General features: G+C 37.5%; 1 protein-coding gene across 1 annotated transcript in view; it reads right to left on the reverse strand.

Moving 5' to 3' along the window:
- Positions 1–8,252, reverse strand: part of LOC118734214 (DEAD-box helicase Dbp80) — a 410,640-nt gene that overhangs the window by 350,912 nt on the left and 51,476 nt on the right. The window lies entirely within an intron of this gene.

Below are 8,252 nucleotides of genomic sequence, written 5' to 3' on the forward strand. Positions count from 1 at the left end.
TTTTTCATTAAAAACGGCCTCAAGCTCATACAAAATTGTTGAATATAATTGTTATAAGGCCATAAAACAACAAAAACAAATAACTTAAGGACGAGCACACCTAAAAGTTAAACATTCTAAAAATAGAATTACAGTGAAACCCGCTTAAGTACCCCCCCCACGCTTAAGTACCTCACCCGGTTAAGTAACCAACATTTTTTGACACCGTGAATTTTTTAATATAATCTGAAGAAAATCCCTCTCTTAAGTACCTCCACGCTTATTTACCCAACCCGCCTAAGTACCTCAATTTTTCGTGCCCCATTTACAATTTTACTTATAATTTTCCCCTTATAAGTGCTCTTTTAAAATTCCTTAAAATATTTACGTATTTTGAAATTCAGTAGCAGCGCTACATACCTTCGGTAAAAAAATTCTAAAAAATAAACGGCAACTTTTAGCCACTTGAAACTTGCACATTATTACACTAAAATTGAATGGGCATGATACTCAAAAAAAAAAACACTTCTAGTAACAAAAGTTTGAAATTATGATACATTTTTTTAAGTGTTCTACAAAATCTTACGCTTGGGTTTATATGGTATTTGTTAGGGAATGAACTACATTTTAATTGCTTGAAAAATCTTAAAAATTAATAAATTTACATAAGTGGCAAACAATATCATTTTGAATTTGGTACAAAATGATATGTCCAACTTTGACTTTTTAAACAATTTAATTCTTGTAAAAATGACATACCATTGCAGGAAATATTTTTTTTAATAAAGTTTTTCTCTACTTGTTTATGTGTTTAAATAATTGTACGATTTTGGTTTTAAACTATGTATACTTCATTAAATGTTGCTATTCAAGTATTTATGTAAGTTAACAAGAAGATGTAACTACATCAGTAATAATGTTCGCTTAAGTACCCGCATCGAGGTACTTAAGCGGGTTCTTTTAAGTACCCAACCCGCCTAAGTACCTCAAAAAGCTGCCATTTTTCGTGAGGTACTTAAGCGGGGTTTACTGTATTAGCAAAAACCAACAAAACCAACAACCACATGATCAAGTGAATTGCAGCGGAATAGCTGCACTTGATTGTGTTTGCTTAGCAAATGAGAAAGTGGAAAAAAAGCAAGAATAATTTACAAGGCGAGCTTAGCACAGTGCGTAGGCAACTGGCTGAGTCAGTGAGATCGTCGGTTCGAATCCTTCTGAAAGAAGTCTGATGAGGAAATGTGTTGATTTCCGAAATAGCTATCACTTCTACCATTTTTTTCAAATTATTGTTGCTTTTCCACAATAAGTTCTTCATTAAAAACGGCCTCAAGCTCATTAAAAATTGTTGAATATAATTGTTATAAGGCCATAAAATAACAAAAAGAAATAACTTAAGGACGAGCACACCTAAAAGTTAAACATTCTAAAAATAGAATTATTAGCAAAAACCAACAAAACCAACAACCACATGATCAAGTGAATTGCAGCGGAATAGCTGCACTTGATTGTGTTTGCTTAGCAAATGAGAAAGTGGAAAAAAGCAAGAATAATTTACAAGGCGAGCTTAGCACAGTGCGTAGGCAACTGGCTGAGTCAGTGAGATCGTCGGTTCGAATCCTTCTGAAAGAAGTCTGATGAGGAAATGTGGTGATTTCCGAAATAGCTATCACTTCTACCATTTTTTCACATTATTGTTGCTTTTCCACAATAAGTTTTTCATTAAAAACGGCCTCAAGCTCATTAAAAATTGTTGAATATAAAAAAATAAGGGTATATTTTTTCGGTATAGTACAATCCTATGGGGTGAGAGCATAAAAATTACGACTTTACTTTTTCACATTCATTTATTGGGCCACCCTAATGTACGTACTTATTTATATATTTTCTATTGTTCGATGGGAAGCCCATGAATTTTATCAATTTGAGCGATAAATAATTAATAAAAATGTTTAATGTAATTAATAAAAAATTTTACAGGCATTCTTATTTGTTTCGAGATATACTCATTGAGTGAAAGCGGAGTATAAAGGGTGAACACACCAAAACTGCGACACTTTGGGAAGCTTATAACTTACCCAAAAAGATTTCAATATTTTGAAATTCAAATACCATAAGTTGACCATGACCTTAGTTGGACGTAGAAGAAATTTCATTTGAATTAGATTCCTAGTTGAGTTCAAAATGGCAACCGAGTTAGAAACGAGACAAACCATTTTGCACGAGTTTATAAATGATCCGGCCTTAAGTACACGTAAAATTGCTAAAAATTAAAGATTGCACTATTTGACAGTTTGCAGGGTTTTAATCGGTAGAAATAAGGCCTGGCTGTTACGAGAAAACCAGGGAGCGGGGGTTAGCATGGTCAAAGTGATAAAAACAGTGCTCGCAAGGTCCTCAGTGCGTTTTCGTGAGATCCGAAGGTTTTGTCGCGTTATGTTACAAAATCCGTACGGATATCGTAGTTTTTGGTACAAAAGGTAAAGCGGAAAGCTTCATTGAGATGTTCTACAGCTCAAACAAAACCAGACCGAGGCGCAAAGTAGAATGTTACAGCAAAATCCCGCAGTCGGAAGTTGTATGAATTCTAAATTTAAAAATTTAAACTTCATTGTTATGAACTACGAAACCTACTGCTTTAAAAAATTCAAAATATATCAAGGTCAAGATTTTTATACTGCTGCAAGTCGTCAAGATGCCCCTGAAAGTTGTAAGCTGAAAATGAAGTCCAAATTTCCAAAAAAAACAACATGGTTTGGCAAGCTATTTGTTCCTGTGGCCGTAAGAGCAGCCCTTTTTTCCCATCCGGGACAATGAATGATCAAGTTTATCGGGATGAGTGCCTCAAAAGGCGTCTTCTGTCATTTATCAACAGATAAGTTAGTAGGCCACTGTTCTCGGCGGACATGGCAAGCTGCCACTATGCCAAGGACACATTGGCGTGGTATAATGCAAATAACATCAATTTTGTTCCTCACGACGCCAATCCACCCAATAGCCCAGAGTTACGTTCTATTGGGGAATATTGGTAAATTGTCAAAGGAATCTTGAAGAAAACATGTGAAACAGTGCAAAATATTGAAGAGTGCAAAACAAAGAAGTTGTGCGCATCGCGTAAAGTCGATGATGTAGTCGTGCAGAACATTATGTCGCGTGTGCGATGAAAATGCCACACATATAAACTTCCAAGTTATATTATACAAAAAAAAATAATTTCAAAGCCTTCTAGTTTGTTTCAGGTAGTAATCTCTAAGTGTCGCAGTTTTGGTGTGTTCACCCTTTATATAGCTTTAAATAAACTACCAAAAAAGATCACAGATCACCTTTCACCTTACTGCGATGGTGGCATAATTTGGCATACGGCAATTTGTTTTCCACGGAAGTTAGCAGAGCACGCGATATTTTTTTAAATATGTCCGCGGCAAGATTATTCTTTTCACGGATAAACAACGGATAATTTACGGCAAATTACACTGTGAGACAAATGGTAGGGGTCAGTGATCGGGAAGGGTTCAAACTACCGGGGAAAGTTATATCGGTAAAAAAGAAGTTATACGTGTCCCGGCGTTTCGCTGGGTCACGTCTAGGAATCGAGATATATCGATTTGAAGTTAGTAACTATCATATAGGGGAAATTGTCACCTTTGGTGGTTTTTTTTTTGACATAACTCGAGAACCACTAGTCCGATTTTGCTCAAACAAATTTAAAAAAATTAAAAATTACAATTCCTTTAATCTGTTCATATAACGTTTTTCTATATAATCAACAGTTTTGCCGGTAAAAATAAATGTATGAAGAAAAAAAATATTGTTTGCCTAAAATATTAAATTTTTTTATTTTTTAAATTCATAAAAAATCCAAAACGGAAAAAAAGGCAAGTCGTATTACTTTCACGCAAAGTCACATAACCTTTAAGCAAAATGAGAAATAGATCATGAAAATCGATGGACGCGTTTCGCTTTTATTCACAATTAAGTGAAGGTATCTCATCTCAATATTCTTGTCAAAATGAGATACCTTCACATATTTATTTTTACCGGCAAAACTGTTGATTATATAGAAAAACGTTATATGAACAGATTAAAGGAATTGTAATTTTAATTTTTTTAAAATTTGTTTGAGCAAAATCGGACTAGTGGTTCTCGCGAAACGCCGGGACACGTATAACTTCTTTTTTACCAATATAACATTTCCCGTTGGTTTCAACCCATCCCGATTTTGACTGTCGCATAGTGTTATCAAATGGTTAGTTTGGGTTTAGCTGGTTTCTTTAATTGGTTTTCAGAAGGTGCCCTGCTAACTTCCGTGGCACGCGATATTTTTTAAAATATGTCCGCGGCAAAATTATTCTTTTCACGGATAATTAACGGCAAATTATCCGATAGGAATTTTTGCTTTGGGAAAAAGTTGTCCTGCCAACTTCAGAGAGGTGAGACAAATTAAAGTTTTGCAAATGTTCCATTATATCAGTAAAGAACATTAAGTCAGAAAACCAATTTTCATTCTCCAATTGCGGGTAATGCTCCGATCGCAATTTAAGTATGTGTATATAAAAAGAATAAAACAAAAAAACAATGGAAAAGAATGTCCAGCAAAGAAATATGTATTTTAAAAAGTAACAAGAAAGTTTAAATTCGGGCGGAGCCGAACATTAAATACCCGGCGCAACTATTAAATATATGTTTTTCACCTTTCCGAAAGCTAGCGCTACATGTTAAACTGGGGTGTATCAATTTTGAGTAAATTAGTGTCCTTAAATTTCGAAATATTGAAGTTTCAAGCATTTCTGAAATTTACCGTTATATGAAAAGCGGCCGCAATTTTAGTCCGATTTCAATAATTTTCAACGTTTCGCTTTTATTTGGCAAGCACAATAGTCATACCGATTTTGGTACAAATTGGTAGAACGGTTACCGAGATACATATATGTGATCGTAAAAGGGCGCTGCCATGCCCATTTTCCAAAATGTTATCATAAACGTATTTCTTGGTAAAGAATTGTTGCAAGCATCAATTTTGAATAAATTAGCTTTAATATTTGCTGATTTATCGAATATTTCGTATTTCTCTAAATTACCATTATATGGGATGTGGGCGTGGTTATTGTCCGATTTAAAAAATTTTCAGCCATTTGGTATGTTGTACCAAGGTTGTGCCAAGTTTGGGAGAAATTGGTGGAGCGGTCACCAGGATATACACATGTAACCATAAGTGGGCGTGGCTACGCCCATTTTCCAAAAATGTATAATATTCTTATTTTTCGTATAAAAATTATTGTAAATATCAATTTGAGTGAATAATCTTCAGTAGTTACTAAAATATCGCAGTTTTCGTATTTCTGAAAATTACCGTTATATGGGAGGTGGGCGTGGTTATTGTCCGATTTTGCCCATTGCCCGAAAGAAGTGCACGTACCAAGTTTCGTTAAGATATCTCAATTTTTACTCGAGTTATCGTGTGCACAGACGGACGGACAGACAGCCACCGCTTAATCGATTTCTCTTTTAATTCTGATCATTTATGTATACATTTGTCTATATCTATCTCGATTCGTTTTGCCTGTTACAAACAACCGTTATGTGGACAAAGTTATAATACCCTTGTGCACAAGTGCGCTCTTGCTAAGCAAAGAGCCGCATTTGGCTCAAAGAGCCACGTTTGCCCACCGTTGGCTTATTAGGATACCATCAACCCCTAAATTAGGGGTTGAAATAAGGGGTGAGTGGCTAAAGCCCAGAAAATTCACTGAAAAGCATTGTAAAGTGTTTTCGTAGGTGGCGAAAACGATTTCCATAATTATTTCTGTAAGTAGTAATTTAGTGGGATATCATCAACCCTGAATTTGGAGGTCAAAATAACGTGTACGTTGCTAGAAACCAAAAAATTTAAGAAATCAATGTCCTTTCGCTTTTCCTTTTGCTATATCTCAAACGCAAATCATGATACCGATACAATTTTTATTAATTGTAGTAAATTTTATATAGATGAAGGAAAATCTTATTAGGATACCATCAACCCCTAAATTAGAGGTTGAAATAAGGGGTGAGTGGCTAATACCAGACAATTCACTTAAAAACATTGTAAAGTATTTTCGTAGGTGGCGCAAGGTGTAATTTATTGGGATATTATCAACCCTTAACTTGGAGGAAACCTCTTACTAGGAAAAATGCAGGGAAGCACTTTTTTCAGTCCTTATTGTGTAAGTCTTTTAGAATGACTTCACTTCAAACAGCCTACCTAAATTATCTTGCTCCTAACCAAGAGGTCGGGAACCTGCTTCTGACGTCGGAATAAGAGGACACCGATGATACCATCGTTGAGGCGTTCGATAGAACCCCGCCAAAGTGATGGACGCGGATGAAATTTTATAAGCTGTGTATGAAGGTTCTACAAATAACCATCACTCTAAAAAAGCTTCTTCAGCTCCGCTCCTGCACCTCAGTGATAAGGGGGAGAAGCAAGTTTTTGTCCAGGAGCCCTGGGTTGTAAAGAACAGGGTTTGTGGACTCCACTCTGATGCTTACCACATAGTGTCGGCCCCTGTGGCAGGTAAAATCAGAGCATGTATATTAATCAAAAAATGTATTTCTTATAATTTACTCACACAGTTCAGCGATGAAGATACAGTGAGCATCTCTGTGGAAAGCCAATCCACGACACTCTAGTCAGTACCTACATGGCCTACGATCGCCAGGACTGCCCTCCCGCTCGGTTACTGGACGTGGTGAAAGAGGCCAATTCGAGGAAGTTTCGCATAGTTGTCGGGACCGATGCACATTCGCATCACGCGGTATGGGGATCTACCGACATCAACCCCAGGGGTGAGTTGTTACTTGAATTTATACTATTATATAATCTAGCCATCTGTAATATTCGTGATAAACCCACTTTTATTACCTCAAAAAGGAAGGAGGTATTAGATATTACCTTAACGTCTAGCTCTTTCGTTGAGAGTATTAGGGAGGGAAGGTACTGAACGACCATTCATTCTCTGATCACATGTATCTTTCATTTGTAATCTCCTTTGAACTTCTGACCGCGGCAGCTTACAGAAATAAGAGACGTACTGACTGGACTAAGTTTAGGAAGGTACTATCGGGGTATTTGCTCAATAACGCTTCTCTCAGTAAGCTAGGCTTACTGTCACCACCTCATGAAGCGGAGCCTTCTCGCGCAAACCTTGCTTCTCTCGGTGAGTTAGGCTCATCGGAACAAATTGAGGAAGCCGTTTGTTGCATTACCGAAGCCTGTAATTCGGCCTTCTCTGCTTCCTGCCCACTTGTACTTCCGCGATGAAAGAAGAAGCCACACTGGTGGAGCAAAGAAATCGCCCATATAAGGAAGGAAAGCAGAAAACTCTTTAATGCGGCAAAGCGTGATGGTTCTTGTACTGCATACAACGCAGCCCTGAAGAAATTTAAAAATGCCACCAGGAAAGCACAAAGGGACCCCTGGAAGGATTAATGTGATAGTATAGAGGGTCAGTCGGAGGGCAATCGCCTGCGGAAAGTGCTTGCAAAACGTCCAACGAACCCGATGTATACTCAGAAACCAAATCGTGACTGGACGTCATCTCGTGAGGAAATGCTTGAAGTCCGAAAGAACGCGCACTTTCTAAGGTTTACTGCGGAACCTAACCTATTATCTCTGAACGGCCGTTGACTTCAGCGGACTTGATCGATGTAAAGAGGATAGACTGGGTCATAAAGTCCTTCCAGCCTTACAAATCTCCAGGCATGGATGGTATTTTCCCTGCCGAACTTCAGTCAGCATCTCATGTTTTATGTCCGATACTTGTCTTAATCTATAAGGCTTGTCTTAAACTTAGTTTCATACCCAAGGGCTGGACCCTGGCGAAAGTTGTGTTTATTCCGAAGGGAGGTAGACCCCCCTACGTTAACCCAAGCGACTTTCGACCGATAAGACTTACTTCTTTCTTTCTCAAGGTTCTGGAAAGACTTCTAGACTCGCAGATCCGACAGGAAATTGATTTAAACAATATCTCTAGCTGGCAACACGCCTACAGGAAAGGTAGATCTGTGGATACAGCTTTGCATATTGTTGTCAGCACCATTGAAAAGGCCCTCGCTTTTAAGGAATTTTCACTAGGCGTGTTCCTAGATATCGAGGGTGTCTTCAATGTTATTCCGGGGGCGGTTCTTTAAGCCCTAACTCGCCTTGGGCTGGATCATCCTATTGTCGAGTTTGTTCATCGCCTCTTAGGCAGTAGAGCTATTTATTCGGAGATGGGATGAGGTATCTATAACAAGAT

Source organism: Rhagoletis pomonella, unplaced genomic scaffold (assembly GCF_013731165.1).
Source record: "Rhagoletis pomonella isolate Grant_MI unplaced genomic scaffold, Rhpom_1.0 Rhpom_scaffold_00002, whole genome shotgun sequence".
Taxonomy (NCBI): Eukaryota; Metazoa; Arthropoda; class Insecta; order Diptera; family Tephritidae; genus Rhagoletis; species Rhagoletis pomonella.